Source organism: Thermobia domestica, chromosome 9 (assembly GCF_964235325.1).
Source record: "Thermobia domestica chromosome 9, izTheDome1.hap1.1, whole genome shotgun sequence".
Lineage (NCBI taxonomy): Eukaryota > Metazoa > Arthropoda > Insecta > Zygentoma > Lepismatidae > Thermobia > Thermobia domestica.
The window spans coordinates 107561848-107578887 of record NC_137462.1 but is presented as its reverse complement, the minus strand read 5'-3'; the positions used below and the strand labels follow the sequence as shown (position 1 = coordinate 107578887).

General features: G+C 34.8%; 1 protein-coding gene across 7 annotated transcripts in view; it reads left to right on the top strand.

The window, feature by feature from the left end:
* LOC145694914 (isoaspartyl peptidase/L-asparaginase-like) overlaps positions 1-17040 on the top strand; it is a 61674-nt gene that overhangs the window by 4965 nt on the left and 39669 nt on the right. Inside the window, exon 1 of one of the 7 annotated variants that reach the window (XM_081771667.1) lies at positions 32-171. The exons of 3 other annotated variants lie outside the window; for them this stretch is intronic. The gene's annotated coding sequence lies outside the window, so the exon portion shown is untranslated. Of the gene's footprint in view, positions 1-31; positions 172-1111; positions 1253-11574; positions 11711-11921; positions 12331-17040 lie in introns of those variants that run through there. 3 more of the 7 variants (XM_081771673.1, XM_081771670.1, XM_081771669.1) reach the window with 3 other exon arrangements.

Sequence of the window (17040 nt, the reverse complement as noted above, 5' to 3'; positions counted from 1 at the left end):
TGAGTATCAACATTTGGGAAATATATTAGGGGTTAGTTTTACAGCGCTCTAGCAGGTATCAGATACGAGAAATGGATATAGTATACGAGAGTGCCTCATCATTTAGCGAGGACTCACTAAGTGCAGTCTTTTAAGGATTATTCATTGAGGATATAGGAACTTGAAAATGAGGTAAAAATGCGACTTTCATTTAATTACTGAGTAATATAAAATAAAATGTACGTCGGTTTGCGTTGCGTTTCGTTGTGTTTTATGGTATGCGAAGAATAATAATGTGCCCTTGTACGTAGTGTATGAGTATATGTGGGGGATTTGAAACACATATCGCATGTCACGTGCACGTGGATGCTTCTCACTACTTCTAAACGTAATAAAATCATTTTTATACGTAGTGCAACAGTAGGAAGTATCCACGCGCACAGATCATGAGGCACTGTTGTATACTATTACCATAGCCCGCTCCCCCCAGTGATTTTTAACGAATCATAGTGATTCTAACGATTCATACTAGGGTAACTCTTTACTTTGGGCAAGGCAGTAATATACTGTCAGTACATATTATTGCCAAGCGAGCGTCAGCGAGTGAAGGCGGGTTAGAGCCCCGCAGGGCACGCTGTTTTATGTCTTTCCTTCTTGGGAACTGTAAATATAATTGCAGGAACCGGTTCAAATTCATTGCTTATTGTCACTGCCTTGCCCAAAGTAAAGACCTGCCCATACTAGTTCATAATGAATCGGAATCGCATGTTATAAAGATTTAAGATGTAAATATTGTGGTAAGGAAGCTCTTAGTAGTAGTAGTATAAGTAGTAGTAGTAGTAGTAGTAGTGGTAGTTAGTAGCAATAGTAGTAGTAATAGTAGTAGTAGTAGCAGTAGTAGTAGTAGTAGTGACTCTTCCAGTTCCGGTGACAAAGAACTGGGGGGAGCGGGCTATACACAAGCCTTTACCCGTTCCTAACCCTTACCCTACTTATTTATATCTTACTCTACTCTACCCAACCATACTCTATTATACTTTTTAAAAGGGCCCTACTTATGGATGCGCAGCTGGAGCGTGTCTTGTAAAGCTTACCCTATATTAGTTATAGTTCCCTAACAGAGAAAATCCCGAGACTTGTTTTTTTTCTCTGTGATAACATTGAGTACCCGGCAACGACATCGAACATGTTTATGAGCACTCTGAGCGGATGAACGCGCGCTAAATATGAACATGAAATAAGCGGTATCCATAAAAAGTCCGTAATAAGAATGGTAATTTTATGATTACAATCAATAAGTGCATATCCCATTATTGGGTTAAGTTCCAAAGTTGGGCGTCCTTTTCCAGCAAAATTTTAAAAATTTACAGGAAAGATATGGATAATTTGATTGTTTGTGTGCTTGACAATATATAAGGGTCTCGAAAAATCTGTTTATTTCTTATATATAAGCGGTTATAAACATGGGACTATACAACGAGCGGAGGGAGCTACTTGGCGCAAGGTAACCAAACAGTTGCGTTGTGGGAAAGTAACGAGCATTTATGTTATTAACATGGCGAATGTACAAGGGTATGAATTAACCGTTTTAACATTTGTGAAGCAATACATTGATAACAAGCAAAACCTTTTAAAAATTTGTGAAGGTCACGGATTAATGAACCTACTGAATTCCAGAAAATGTGGAAAGGCGATGACAGCGAAATAACGTGCCGAAAGCGGACACCCAACTTCGGAATAAATGCCCTTTTAAATTCCACGGGGTATGTTTAGTACAAGGGGTCCAGAAGCACGTAAAACAAAAAATTTACAGGAAAAATGAGTGATGCAAGTACTTAGAGGTAACATAACGTAGCCAAATCTAACCTAACCTAACAGAAACTAACGTAAGCTAACCTGAACTAACCTAAACTAACATAATATGGTCCATGTTCCGTTAAGGGGGTCCAAAACTACACTGGACCCCTTAAGCTAACCTAACCTAACCTGACCCAAGCTAACCTAACCTAACCTAACCTGACTTGACCTAACCTAACCTAATATAACGTTATATTATGTAATCAAACGAAAATCAATAGAAAGAAGTGGTGTCAAAGACACTGGACCCCCTTAACGGAACATTGACCCATAATATTAGTAGAAGTAAGTGAAATTCTATCATTTTTTTTTAGAAAATTATGCGGGACTCCTACACTAATATAACAAACTAAACTAACTTAACGTAACCTAAACCACCCTAATCTAACTTAAACTAACCAACCCTACCCTAAACTAACCGAATGTGAACAGAAATTACCAAAATTGTAACATTTTTTTAGAGAAAAGAGCTGGACCCCTTCTGGTAAACATAGGCCAATTCCACTATTGCAGGATTTTTTTTTTTTTCACTGTAGGAAATCTTCGTTTTATATGGTTCACGGGAAGGCTGTAGGATACAGGTCCCCCCAAATAGGTTGGTATTTTTCTGTACCAAAGTTAATTATTTAATTCACATAGTATTGTCGAGCGAGCGTTAGCAAGTGAATGCGGATTAGAGACTGCATGACACGTTGTTTTCTGTCTTTATTACAGCTAAGTGGGAAGGGGACCTATGTTCTAGAACCTTGCCTTGGTTCACTTAAGCAGAAGGTTCTACCAAATTAAAAGTTTATAGGTAATATTCGATGTGAAATATTTTTTGTGAAGGATTGGGAGTGAATATAAGTAATTACTGTTAGTGTGTAGGATATTGAAATGAATTTTGAATGATAGAGAAAGTACTGTATGTGTAAGTGTGCTCTTCCGCTATTCTTGTTTATGTGAATAACCCCGTCGCGCTCCCTACGGACGCACCCTTGCTAACGCTCCGGCCACCCTGCCGGGATAGATAGCATTCGTGCTTTTTAGTGGTCACCTAGCACAAGTTGATTCGTGCTTTATGCACTGTAGTTTTTGCCACACGTCCATACTGTATTTAAACTGAACCGTCCTGAAGTCAATCTGCAAGAGTAATGGGACTCCTCATTTAGTGTATGCTTTGCTCTGCTGAAAGAAGTACAAAGCTCTAACCTAATCTGAAAATGTAAGAAATGTGTCAAAAAATTTGACAGAACCGTCTGCTCCAGTAATGCCTTTTAGGCCTATATTTACAAGTACAAGTGTACTAACCTCAGGGCCGTTTTTAACCTCCTCGGCGCCCTAGGTGCTTCAAATTGTTTCTCCCCCTCGCTATTTCCAGAGCAGGGAGCGGGCATATTGGCCATGATAAAATTTTGAGGAAAATTTTTCCCTCGCTCCACTATTTTTCTTCCTTTCTACAATTCGGTTTGCTAATTGTGTTCAATAACGTTAGACTTTAGGTGTTACAAAAGGAATATTAAAGAGTACACGTGATAAAGATATCACTATTCCAACAAAATTCAGTATGTAACAGACCGATTGATGGTCGTTACATTCTATTTGAATTGGCTCCCGGATTGTAATGTTTACCCGTGTTGAAATGTTTACCGGTTGCTTATACAGCGTTAAAGTTGGTTCATGTATTTTAATACTGCACCCGAGTGCCTCCAAAGTTTCGTTTTGATGTTAATTTGTACAAAAGGGTTATTAGTTTTATATGCTATTCGCAAAACACACGTAAACACACCAATAGTTTATCACAAAATTTCGAATTATTTTCTTTCTACAATTTCTTCGCGTTACTGTAATAATTCCATTGAGGTTATAGTTAGATATATTGAAAATTTGATTTATATTTTACTCTACTTCAATTTGCCTTAACTTACTTTACCTCATAATAATATCAATCCGAAACTTCGATCATAAGACAATTTTACTGATCAGGTCATTTTCCGCTGTTGCTCTTTGTCATTCTTTTGTCAAGAGCATAGCGATCATTTCGATTGCGGCCACAAGAGGGCGTTCGAATCACTATTAGAGAAAACGAAATGCTAATAATGGCGGATTGAAACGCAGTTAAAATTCTTAGTTACCGGGGCGACTGGTAAATAATGAGCAGGAAGAAGTAAGTGCTTATTTTTAAAATTAATAAATATAGTTTCCAGTAAGTTAGAAATTAGAAATATATATAAATATTCGTGATCTTTAAGGTTAGATTCCTGTATCGATATATAATTATGGTAAAACTGTGTTAATTACAGTTGAACATATAATATTGAAAACCGCGTTTATTAAGGTCTGGTAAAGCGAAGGTGATGACGCAGTAAAACGCCGTTCTTACAATAAGAAGGATGATGGCTTAAGTCGGTTCCTCAAAAACAGAAATTTTGTGATCAAAAGTGTAGAAATCTGGACGTTAACCTATTACAAATTATTTATTGGAAAACCTAACTTAGTTTGGGAGGTAAAGAAACGCTGAGGAACCGACAGAAATGAAAATTCTATAAAACGATTTTGGTTAAAGCCATCGAGTGTTACTTCCGCCATTACGAGTGATAGCGTAATGTGTAGGAAGTAAATAGTTGGAGATCATCTCGTCAAATACAGGGACCAAATCCCATATTCAATAGGACTTGGAACCAATATCCGAGGAGATAACCTGCAACGTGTAGCTAAATAGGTTTGCTAACCTATTCTGGTGAAGCCAGGAATCCAGGTGACAAGGAAGGAACCTCAGCCAACTGGGTAACATCCATCCATTTTATCTTATTTTTCTTTCTTCTTGTTCCGAGCATAAACAGACTCACTAATTCACCAAATGAAGTGCTTTGACATAAATATGTGTAATTAAAGTAAAAGGCGTTACGCGTTTAGACAGCTCATCTCGTTACCACTCAACAGAATGATATCATAAAAGTATGTGATCAACATTGAAAAATTGTTGGTGAACTTTACTTTAAGCGCACCGCTCGATATTAATATTGTCCATGTGAGAATTGATACGGTTTTCCTTTATTGTTAGATTAAGTAATATCTCCGCCCTGAAATGTTATTTTAATGTGTACCTTATTAAATAATGTGCTTAGGTTAGGTAAAATTCAGATTTTACGTGTCCGATAATATACATTTATTTTGACTGTTAGGTTAGGAAATCAGATTGTGTGCTTACTGCCAGATAATGTATTTTTGTGGGGTCTTGTGATATATTTCGGGAAAAATTATATTTCAATTGCTTGTTTAGGTTAGTTAGGTTAGTTAGATTGAACTTGTGGGCTGATGATTAAATAATGTGCTATTGTCTTGCCTTGTGGTATATTTCGGGAAAAATTATATTTCAATTGCTTGTTTAGGTTAGTTAGGTTAGTTAGATTGAACTTGTGTGCTGATGATTAAATAATGTGCTATTGTCCTGCCTTGTGATATCTTTCGGGAAAATTTATATTTCAATTGCTTGTTTAGGTTAGTTAGATTGAACTTGTGTGCTGACTGTTAAATAATGTGCTATTAATTTTGTCTTGCGATATTGCGGGAAATACATGTTTTTGATCGTTTGCTTAGGTTATGTAAATTGAATTTATGTGCTCACCGTGAATAATGTCCTATTATTTTGTTTCGCGATATATTTTTTTTTTTTTTCTTTCCTCTCATGTATTTCAAATTGCGTAGGTTAGGGTTTTATGTAAGTTAAGGAATTATATTTTGAAATGATTTCGTCCATCGTTGTTTCGTGCTATGAAAGTGCATACTTGATCTATGCAGATTTCAGATATATTTAAAATTCTGTTCGAATATGCGTCCGTGCAAGACTCTATCTTGGGCATATATTCAGTTTAATGGTGCCAGTCACACGTTACGGGATTTCTTACATATTTGCCTCATCGAAAGTCGACGTGGTTAGCTGATGTTCAACGTTACTGACAAGTAAATACGTATTTTAAATTTATACAATTTGTCGATCTTAAACACAATTCTGAATTATGTTATGTGTCCATGGCTCTTGAAAATTAATGACATGATATTGTGAACTTAAGAGTGATAATAATGTTGATAATGACGTTCAACTTTAAATATTACGTAAACCCTGGCGTAGAGAAGTAGAAGTAGAGCATTTTTTTTTTTCCTCATTTGTAAATATATCATTTCATCAATAGTAGAAGTTTTTTTTTGTAGATATATTATGTACGATTGATACATGCTACTTACCTGTGCTAGAGTGCAATGATAATGTAGTAGCAGTCGTGTAGGCTTATGTTGTTGCCTAATTTCAGTAATATGGACAGGGTTATGAATAATGAACGTCTATTTAGTAATAATTTCAGTAATGATAATGTCATTTCGTTGAGTGAATACTTAGAGCATATGGACTGTTATAATTTTTTTTTTAAATGATCACGAACTGAATATATATATACATTGTATAAATATGGAAATGTGAAAATCGATATAAGGTTGAAGTTAAGCCAATGTAATAACATAATATCGTAATTGTTTGAATGCCCTGCGATGTAGGCAAATATTTAACAGACTTTATTCTGTTGCTCTTGTTAATTACAATGTAACTGTTGATTGATTGGCACAAATAAACAATCACGACCAAATCTCAATTTTATAATTTCGAATACTGCTCATAGAGTCAAGCATATGTAAGATTTATTTTTTTTTTTTTCATTTTCATTCAATGTAAGTTAATAACGTTGAGTCGTCTTTCATTTCGATTGGCCACTTAACAAGAATTTGGAATTTTTTGATAAAATTTGTTGCGCATGCTTGAATTGAAATTTTTTTTTTAGCTAACATAACCAAAGAAAACGGTTTGTTATAAATTATTTTATTTTTGACTTTTGTGACCGTAAAACGGGATGTTTCAAATTGGCGACCTCAGCTTTAGGATTTTTGTTTATTTGATAATTTGTGTTAAAATGTGAAGCTGATGTGTTATAAATTGGTGACTTCAGCTTCGGGATATTTGTTTACTTGATAGAGTATTCTGTTTTGTGTGCTAACCGAGATGAAAGTTAAATAATGAGTGGAGATAACGATGATGAGTTGCTAAACGCGTGACCCAATTAATATGATGATGTTAAGTGATTCTGCCAGTGACGATCAGGAATTTCAAGTTTGTGTTTATTGTAAAGAAAACCTAGATCGAAGTAATGTAAAAACGATGGCATGTGCGAATTGTAGCAAAGAAGTTCACTTTGACTGTTTGAAACTATCACAGCCCGGAGTTGAACAAAGTATTAAAGTAGATTCATGCTGGGTTTGTGTTCCATGCCAACAACGCATAGTCAGTACTATGGATGAGTTATTCGGTGAAGTAATTTCTGAGGTGAAAGCTCTTAAGCATGAATATTCATATGAGATGAAAGTGCTGAAAAATGAATTATCGTCTAATATGTTAGTTTTTCGAACAGAAATGTCACCAGTATCAACAGTTGAGAATGATGAAGTAACGGAACTCGCTACTACTAAACTAGAAATCAGAGCTAGGGGTTTATGTACAAACAGTAATATTGAAGACATGGATGCACTTCTAGTAAATAATTTGTGTGGTGTATCAGATGAAATAAGTAATAGTTTAAATGATATGGCTGCGTTAGGAGCGCCTGAACTTAAGTCTCATATAGATGTTACTAAGGATAATTTAAATGATGAGACTGATGATTATTATGATGATGTAAATGTAGATTTAGGTTTAGATTTAGTATGTAGCAGTAGATTTAATGTACGTGTCAGTAAATATTTGATAAACGAAACCCCAGTAATTCATGATGATGTAAATGATAGCTCTCTTATGTATGTCGGTTATGAAAGAAAGCAGTATGATAAGGTAGCGAAGTCTAGTATAGGCGATACGATAAAGATTCACATACTGAGTGGTGATGACGTTGATGATCTCTTCGATACTGTTGAGAAAAGAATGAGTAGATCTCGAAAGGGGAGAAAAGAGATAGGAAAACCTAACTTGATACTGCTTATTAATGTTAATGTAAATAGATCGAAACTGTTTAAGTGGTTAGTTGGAAATTGCTCTAGCCAGGGGCGGAGACATATGATGATTGGAAAATATTGTAGGAAGTGGTTAGAAGCACTCCATAGAATAAGACAGGCAAAGATCTCACCGCCTGTATTAGCTCCTCCTACAAAGGAACTTGTAACCTTGAACTTTGTTTTCCTTTTCTTTTGTTTTGCTGTTATTAGTTGAAGTTATACTTTATGATGTTCTATAAATAACGTAGGAGGTAAAATATTATAGAATAGATACTCAATAACAAAATGGGAATTTAGAATCTTGATCTAGAAACTTCTCTTTTAGTGGCTTTATTGAACCTAAGAACTGAAATTGTGTAAAAGAACGGCAAGTTGAGTCAAATTCGTGTAGTCAGTGGGAATGATAATTTCAACTTAAAATAAATAAATAAATAAATAAATCTTCCGGTTCGGCTAAACCCGCGGAATAATTTCTGTTAAAAAGGAATTGTTAGGACTAATTCAGAATATTCAGAAGTTGTTTACGTACCAGTATAGTGTGCGGTATCGGAAATGTATAGTTTAACAGTATAAACTTACCTGTTAGTTAATTCCGTTCGGGTCCAATGATGATTCCTCTGTCTTCTTCAAACGTACCACTTCGTTGTATCGTCGCATTCTTTTGTCGCAGTAGAATTGGTCGATACCAATAACAATAATAACAGTAAAGTTTTCCATTTTGTTGGCCATTTTGGTCTTAATTCGTGAAAACACATTGAGCAGTTGTCATAAAAGGGAAGTGACTGTTGCTCAATTGGAACTTCTCTCCTCAAAACAATATTTTGAATGTAAAATAAATTCGTTTCGAGAAGAAGTGAGTTGTACTGTCTTCCTTAAGGATTTATTAACGTATTTTGTTCTGAAGGAAGAAGGAGGAAGTACAGCGAATCGAAATATAAGTAAAATGTAGCTTGAACACAGGAGTCGAGCTGAACTTCCTAGATTATAATATTTGGCACACCTTTTTAAAATTCTTTTCGTTCGGTTAAGATCGACCTGTGCTTAGTAATTATATATTTAAAATGCGGTTTCGGGAAAAAGATAGTCTTCCTCTAGTACATCAGTATTTATAGTTAAGAATATGAAGGCTGGATTGATAGGTTTACTTCTCTTTACGATTTGTGATGTGCTTTGGTTTTAAGCTGGACGAACACTTTATTCATTTAGAACAACTTCTTGAAAATTTCTAATCCTTGGGAAATTTTGCACTAAAAATTAAGAATAAACTTCGGTCCTTTTTGGAATTCTTTCTTGGCGGAGAAAATTCATTCCTCAGTTCGCTGCTCTAACAGCGCCGTTTTTCGATTTGTTAAAGAAAGACAAGAAATATTGTCTAACTGAGGAATTGCTGAATAGATTCCGGCAATTGAGGGAATTGTTGAGTGAGCCTCCAGCACTCAGTCAACCTAATTTCGACCAACCGTTTCATTTGTTTTCAGATGCGTCGTTAGAAAATTTGGCCGGCTATCTGGCTCAGTATGATGATACTGGAGAACTTCTCGTTATCGGATACGCAAGTAGAAAATTAAAGTTATATGAAGTTTCCTATTCGATTTTTCAACTGGAGTTGCTGGCAGTATTGTTTCTATGTGAACATTTCTCATACTATATTTTGGGTAGAAAAGTCACGGTTCATTGTGACAACAGCGCAGTGACATACGCTTTCACGTTACAGAACCTAGATCCCCGAACCACAAAAATTTTGCTGAAGTTACAGAGGTTCGATCTTCGGTTCGAGCACATTAAGGGAGTTGACAATAAAATAGCCGACATATTGAGTCGAAATACTCCGGAACTCCCTGCCGAACCTGAAGAATACCATGTTAATTCTGTTAATTTTGTTAATTTTGTTTGTTACGATGAGAGTACGTGGTTCACTGTGGATGAGTTAGTGCAAATGCAAGAGGGTGATAGGTATTGTAACGAATTAAAAGCGAACATGTCAGACAGTGTCGATTCTCGAATTCGTCTAGTCAACAATTTGGTTTATATTCAAAATTCAAAAAACGAAGCATTGGCTGCTAGTAATCCCAGAGTTATTGATTGAGAGAACGATTAGGAAGGTTCATGAAACGGGGCATTTTGGCGTTAGTAAATGTTTGAAATTAGTTCAGGAATTGTTTTTCTGGAAAGGACAAAAACGTACGTTCCAAAAGTTCATCAATAATTGTGAATTGTGTGCCCGGACGAAGTTCTCCAATAGAATAATAGCTCGTGAGGAACTACATATTGAAGCAGATAAGCCACATATCAAATTATGCATAGATCTCGTGGGAAAATTGCCATGTAGTTATGGATTCTACTACATCCTCTCACTTGTTGATGTCTATTCACGGTTTCTATGTTATTTACCGTTGAGGACTGCCACAGCTGCTGAGATTGTTCGTACTCTAGAAAAGGAATATTTCTATCTCTTCCCTTACCCAAATTCTATCATATCCGACCAGGGCCCACAGTTCCTCTCGAACACGTGGAAGAATTACTGTAAGGATCACCAAATTCAGCATATTTTGGTCTCGCCATACAACCCTTCTGGGAATGGCGTCGTTGAACGTTCGCACCGGGAACTCAATCGAATTATTCGATTATTGTGCAGCCATAACCACACTAAGTGGAAAACAGTGCTAAAGACGGCACAAGATCTGTTGAACTATTCTTATAATAGCACCATTGGATGTACGCCTGCTGAGGTGTTCATTTCTTTTTCGGCTGCTGATAGATTTCGAGAAAAATTTTCATGGCCTTCTGAATTGAAAACAGTAGAAAATTCTAAACGGCATATTCAGGTGGAACCCCGTTTGTTATCAAAAAGAAAACGAAAGTCGCAAAATAATGTGATTGAAATTAAGGAAATGGATTTGGTTATGGTTAAAACCCATTTTCAATCGGATGCGTTTAAAAAGATTACGCATAAGTATATGCCTGTATTCACAGGGCCTTTTTGTTGCGACTCGAGTGCATCACAACTCAGTTTATTTAAAAGATTTGGAGGGGAGAGAAGTGCCAACTCAAAATCTATCGAATGTAAAATTGTTCAATTGCTCTCCAGAGAAGAGAGAAGAGTTGTTAAAAGACTTTAAGTAGTCATATATGAAAAAAAAAATAAACAAATAAAAATAAAAAAAAATAAAAAAAAATATAAAAAAAAAGAGAGAAAAATATAATGTTGATGTTTTAAGTAGTTAAAAAAAAAATTTTTTTTTTTCTAAAGCCGCCGGGAAAAATGTAACAGACCGATTGATGGTCGTTACATTCTATTTGAATTGGCTCCCGGATTGTAATGTTTACCCGTGTTGAAATGTTTACCGGTTGCTTATACAGCGTTAAAGTTGGTTCATGTATTTTAATACTGCACCCGAGTGCCTCCAAAGTTTCGTTTTGATGTTAATTTGTACAAAAGGGTTATTAGTTTTATATGCTATTCGCAAAACACACGTAAACACACCAATAGTTTATCACAAAATTTCGAATTATTTTCTTTCTACAATTTCTTCGCGTTACTGTAATAATTCCATTGAGGTTATAGTTAGATATATTGAAAATTTGATTTATATTTTACTCTACTTCAATTTGCCTTAACTTACTTTACCTCATAATAATATCAATCCGAAACTTCGATCATAAGACAATTTTACTGATCAGGTCATTTTCCGCTGTTGCTCTTTGTCATTCTTTTGTCAAGAGCATAGCGATCATTTCGATTGCGGCCACAAGAGGGCGTTCGAATCACTATTAGAGAAAACGAAATGCTAATAATGGCGGATTGAAACGCAGTTAAAATTCTTAGTTACCGGGGCGACTGGTAAATAATGAGCAGGAAGAAGTAAGTGCTTATTTTTAAAATTAATAAATATAGTTTCCAGTAAGTTAGAAATTAGAAATATATATAAATATTCGTGATCTTTAAGGTTAGATTCCTGTATCGATATATAATTATGGTAAAACTGTGTTAATTACAGTTGAACATATAATATTGAAAACCGCGTTTATTAAGGTCTGGTAAAGCGAAGGTGATGACGCAGTAAAACGCCGTTCTTACAATAAGAAGGATGATGGCTTAAGTCGGTTCCTCAAAAACAGAAATTTTGTGATCAAAAGTGTAGAAATCTGGACGTTAACCTATTACAAATTATTTATTGGAAAACCTAACTTAGTTTGGGAGGTAAAGAAACGCTGAGGAACCGACAGAAATGAAAATTCTATAAAACGATTTTGGTTAAAGCCATCGAGTGTTACTTCCGCCATTACGAGTGATAGCGTAATGTGTAGGAAGTAAATAGTTGGAGATCATCTCGTCAAATACAGGGACCAAATCCCATATTCAATAGGACTTGGAACCAATATCCGAGGAGATAACCTGCAACGTGTAGCTAAATAGGTTTGCTAACCTATTCTGGTGAAGCCAGGAATCCAGGTGACAAGGAAGGAACCTCAGCCAACTGGGTAACATCCATCCATTTTATCTTATTTTTCTTTCTTCTTGTTCCGAGCATAAACAGACTCACTAATTCACCAAATGAAGTGCTTTGACATAAATATGTGTAATTAAAGTAAAAGGCGTTACGCGTTTAGACAGCTCATCTCGTTACCACTCAACAGAATGATATCATAAAAGTATGTGATCAACATTGAAAAATTGTTGGTGAACTTTACTTTAAGCGCACCGCTCGATATTAATATTGTCCATGTGAGAATTGATACGGTTTTCCTTTATTGTTAGATTAAGTAATATCTCCGCCCTGAAATGTTATTTTAATGTGTACCTTATTAAATAATGTGCTTAGGTTAGGTAAAATTCAGATTTTACGTGTCCGATAATATACATTTATTTTGACTGTTAGGTTAGGAAATCAGATTGTGTGCTTACTGCCAGATAATGTATTTTTGTGGGGTCTTGTGATATATTTCGGGAAAAATTATATTTCAATTGCTTGTTTAGGTTAGTTAGGTTAGTTAGATTGAACTTGTGGGCTGATGATTAAATAATGTGCTATTGTCTTGCCTTGTGGTATATTTCGGGAAAAATTATATTTCAATTGCTTGTTTAGGTTAGTTAGGTTAGTTAGATTGAACTTGTGTGCTGATGATTAAATAATGTGCTATTGTCCTGCCTTGTGATATCTTTCGGGAAAATTTATATTTCAATTGCTTGTTTAGGTTAGTTAGATTGAACTTGTGTGCTGACTGTTAAATAATGTGCTATTAATTTTGTCTTGCGATATTGCGGGAAATACATGTTTTTGATCGTTTGCTTAGGTTATGTAAATTGAATTTATGTGCTCACCGTGAATAATGTCCTATTATTTTGTTTCGCGATATATTTTTTTTTTTTCTTTCCTCTCATGTATTTCAAATTGCGTAGGTTAGGGTTTTATGTAAGTTAAGGAATTATATTTTGAAATGATTTCGTCCATCGTTGTTTCGTGCTATGAAAGTGCATACTTGATCTATGCAGATTTCAGATATATTTAAAATTCTGTTCGAATATGCGTCCGTGCAAGACTCTATCTTGGGCATATATTCAGTTTAATGGTGCCAGTCACACGTTACGGGATTTCTTACATATTTGCCTCATCGAAAGTCGACGTGGTTAGCTGATGTTCAACGTTACTGACAAGTAAATACGTATTTTAAATTTATACAATTTGTCGATCTTAAACACAATTCTGAATTATGTTATGTGTCCATGGCTCTTGAAAATTAATGACATGATATTGTGAACTTAAGAGTGATAATAATGTTGATAATGACGTTCAACTTTAAATATTACGTAAACCCTGGCGTAGAGAAGTAGAAGTAGAGCATTTTTTTTTTTTTCCTCATTTGTAAATATATCATTTCATCAATAGTAGAAGTTTTTTTTTGTAGATATATTATGTACGATTGATACATGCTACTTACCTGTGCTAGAGTGCAATGATAATGTAGTAGCAGTCGTGTAGGCTTATGTTGTTGCCTAATTTCAGTAATATGGACAGGGTTATGAATAATGAACGTCTATTTAGTAATAATTTCAGTAATGATAATGTCATTTCGTTGAGTGAATACTTAGAGCATATGGACTGTTATAATTTTTTTTTTAAATGATCACGAACTGAATATATATATACATTGTATAAATATGGAAATGTGAAAATCGATATAAGGTTGAAGTTAAGCCAATGTAATAACATAATATCGTAATTGTTTGAATGCCCTGCGATGTAGGCAAATATTTAACAGACTTTATTCTGTTGCTCTTGTTAATTACAATGTAACTGTTGATTGATTGGCACAAATAAACAATCACGACCAAATCTCAATTTTATAATTTCGAATACTGCTCATAGAGTCAAGCATATGTAAGATTTATTTTTTTTTTTTTCATTTTCATTCAATGTAAGTTAATAACGTTGAGTCGTCTTTCATTTCGATTGGCCACTTAACAAGAATTTGGAATTTTTTGATAAAATTTGTTGCGCATGCTTGAATTGAAATTTTTTTTTTAGCTAACATAACCAAAGAAAACGGTTTGTTATAAATTATTTTATTTTTGACTTTTGTGACCGTAAAACGGGATGTTTCAAGTACCTTAATTTTGCTTTATTTTCGTTGAGTCTATCTGTTTGTTTTATTCTTTATCTTTTTGTCCTCCCAAGAAAGATAATGTCGCCTGCTGTGACCTTGACTGGGCGCAGCTATGATGGTTACCAACAAACATTGATAATTGCTCCTAACTAAGCAAGTGACAAGATTATCCCGTGCATGTACAGAGATTGAAATTTATTGGGCGCCCTTTAAATAATAATACATTAAACCATCAAAAGTATATTATAATTGTTGTTTTCTTTTTTCCTATTCTTGCATTATGTTGATGTTCGGTTTATCATATTGAGTGACAAGCTAGTAGTTTTAAATGGACGGAGGTTCCATTTATAGGTTTCTCGTAAGTTATTATAGTTAAAAAGTGTACAAAGAGTAATTTCCGTAGTCGCGGCTTGTGTCTGCTAATAGCAGAAAACGCGTATTTTTCCTAACATTAGTACAGTTAATAGTTTGTTTTCACCCCTAGTTATCCTCAGACAAGTGTCCTTAAGTATTCTTATTTATCAAGGAATATAAATCAAGTATAATATAATAATGTTCAATTAACAAAAGTAAAATTATACGTATAACATTTACATAGCCACCGAGATCGTTTGTTTGTAACCAGGTAGCTCAACCGGAAGGAAAATGACGTTTTCTCTTTTTTTTCGTGCTCCAGTTTTTAGCGCCCTAGGAACATGCCTAAGCAGAAGAGTGGCCCTGACTAACCTATGTGATTTTATTCCTTTTTTTTTTTTTTTTTTACTTTATACTAATTTATGCGCATACTCCGTCGCTGATGCGCCTGTTCTCTGAGGATGCGCTATCTCGTGGCCCATCTGCTCCACTCGTGCCAGAGTCCGTTAGATAGCGTTCTCCCTTTTAGTGCGTACCTAGCACAAATTGGTTTGTGTTGTTTGCACAGTCGTTTTTATGGCATACTTCCTGATTCGTATATATACCCATAACGAGAGATCCTCGTAAAGTGAACTGCACTTATAAATGCAGTTCCTAGCTTATGCAACAATTTATAAGGCAATTTCACGATTAAATAAATGTAGATAAGAGAATATCCAGTGCTGGGACCTATTTCAAATGAATGTATTTCAAATACCTATTTAAAATATAAAATACCATTTTGTATTTTATATTTTAAATGCATTTTCAAAAACTATTTTGTATTTTTATTTTTGAAATAGATTTTGTAGTGTATTTTATTATTTTCCATAATATGCAAAATACAAAATACGTCTGATTTTCGCAATAAAGTACAGTGAAACCTGTCTATGTTGGCCACCATCGGTTCCATCGAAAAGTGGCCAACTTAGACAGGTGGCCAACTTACAGAAAATAAGTGTGATTTGTGTATTTTTAGAATAGGATTTCTAGTATTACTTGATTGTAAAATTTTAATAAGCAGTGGCACGACAGCTACTTATAAATAATGTATATAGAATAATCATAAAAATATACAGTACTAGAAAATATTACTATAGTATACAAGAGCGACGATTTCTCTGTAAATTGGGGGGAGGGCATTCAGATGCAGAAGGTATATATATGAAGATTTTAAGACAAATTGCACTCAAATTATACCAAATATTGTATACTCAAACAAAATAGGGGCCACATGAGCTTTGGGGGCTCGGGCCCCCTCGGTCCCCCCAGGATCGTCGCTCTTGATAGTATGTTTAATATATATGCATACCTTTCTCTTCCTGAAAACTAGTCTGGTACATTGGATTATTCGGATTGAAAACACAATAACATAAACAACCATGAAATAGAAGTGTATGTACGCAGTTTATTGAAATTGATATTATAGCACACGGAGTTATTCAGATTGAAAACAAGAAAAGCTGTTATAAATTGAGAAATTCATATGCAATTTATGACTTCTTTTCAGTTGTTACTGAATGGTGGTTCATTCTAGACATATTTGCTTTATTCTTTTTGGCAGATATGCACATTCTAATATTGTAGTTAACTACCTCTTGTTAATGAGCTAGAAGTGTTTCCCCCGGAGCAAAATATGTTTTGAGAAAATCTTGAGGGAATTCATATCTCAAAACCTCCACTACCTTTTGACATGGAGTCAGATGCCAATAAATGACAATTGAGCTTTAACCTTGAGAATTTTCCGGAATTACTAAAGCTTCCCACTGATGAAAGGAGCCGATATAGCTAATGGTTTTACCAAAACAGACAGGGTAAACAAATACGTACAACCATTTCCTGAATTCCTGTACGTGCTTTTTCTTATTCACATCTTCATTCACCACCCTTTTATGAGGGTAGTGTTCTGGCCATTGACCTCCAAGAACAAATCGTGCCAATCTATGCTTCTTTGTGTGCAGTCACAAATACAGAACATCTGCCTCTCATATGGAAATTCGAAAGAGTTAAGAAAAATAACAAAACTGTATTTTTCGTGGCCAAGATACGCAGGTAAATTAATCATTATCATCATAGGGTAAACATTGCTTCAGTGTGGCCAACTTCCAAGATAGACAGGTGGCCAACTTATAGAGTAATAAGTAACTAATGTCTTATGGGAAAATGCAGGTTCAAGACGAACTAGGCCAAGAT